Source organism: Myotis lucifugus, unplaced genomic scaffold (genome assembly GCF_000147115.1).
Source record: "Myotis lucifugus unplaced genomic scaffold, Myoluc2.0 scaffold_92, whole genome shotgun sequence".
Classification (NCBI taxonomy): domain Eukaryota; kingdom Metazoa; phylum Chordata; class Mammalia; order Chiroptera; family Vespertilionidae; genus Myotis; species Myotis lucifugus.
The window spans coordinates 3,875,824-3,876,829 of NW_005871140.1; the positions used below are offsets into that span (position 1 = coordinate 3,875,824).

At 48.6% G+C, this 1,006-nt stretch overlaps 1 protein-coding gene across 1 annotated transcript in view; it reads left to right on the forward strand.

The window, feature by feature from the left end:
* Nucleotides 1–1,006, forward strand: part of RCN1 (reticulocalbin 1) — a 12,854-nt gene that overhangs the window by 620 nt on the left and 11,228 nt on the right. The window lies entirely within an intron of this gene.

Below are 1,006 nucleotides of genomic sequence, written 5' to 3' on the forward strand. Positions count from 1 at the left end.
CCCCGTGTTCCCCAGCAGATGTCTGCAGAGGCAACCTGTCTTTTGGCAGCTGAGGGGGGAAAGCGGGAGGGTGGTGTGGTGGATTGTAAACTTCACTGTTGAAAGCAGTTGAGTCAGGAACCAGACCAGGGAAACAAAACTTTGTCACATCTCAATGCACCCTCTGCAGGTTCCCTGGGGAGACACTGGGGCATTGTGCAAAGCTGTCTGGAATCAATAGCCGGCCTGATGGAGGATGGGCTGAGGAGGGTCCCAGTAGCCCTGCCTACTGGGCACCAGGCCTCCTGGAACCTGGTTCCTGGGGGTGGAGATCTTCACGTGCTGCTAAATGAAAAGGAACACAGCTGTCCCTGTGCTGCTGGAGGCCACCAAAGGCAAATGGGATTGGTTGGGATATAAGGCTAAATTATACCTATTGTGTAGGTGCACCATCTGCCTACTCTGATAAAAAGATCTTTGAATTTCAAAGTCACCTTCAAACAATCACCTTTTATTTTGCAGAGAAGTACTTTCTCTTCCTGTTTGGGAATTAACAATGGGGGCCATTGATGAGTTTAATCCATTGTATTGCTTTGAGGCACTTGAAAACTGATTTGTTCTGGAGCCCTGAGTGGCCCCCATTTGCCAGTGAGCATGGGGGTTAGGGTTTGGCAAAAAGAACTTTGTAGTTTGCAGTCCTACAGCTTCCAGTTTAAGGCCTTCATCGCGAAGAGTAAGCCTGGTGGTGAGAGCAAGGACTGATGAAGTTGATCTGCCTTTGACCCTTGTATGGACACCTTAACTTCATTTGTTTATTCATGCAGCAAACATTTGAATGGCCACTGTGTGCCAGCTACCATGTTACGTACCTGGCAGGTGCAGAGAGAAAACCTGTGTGTGCGCTAGGCCTCAAACTTCTTAAAATCAAACGGGACACAAGCAGGTTCTGATATAATTGCTGCGAAAGCACATAAAAACTAAGGTGAGCACACCCAGAAGGAGCCCCTAAGGGTTGAGGTTGGAGAGA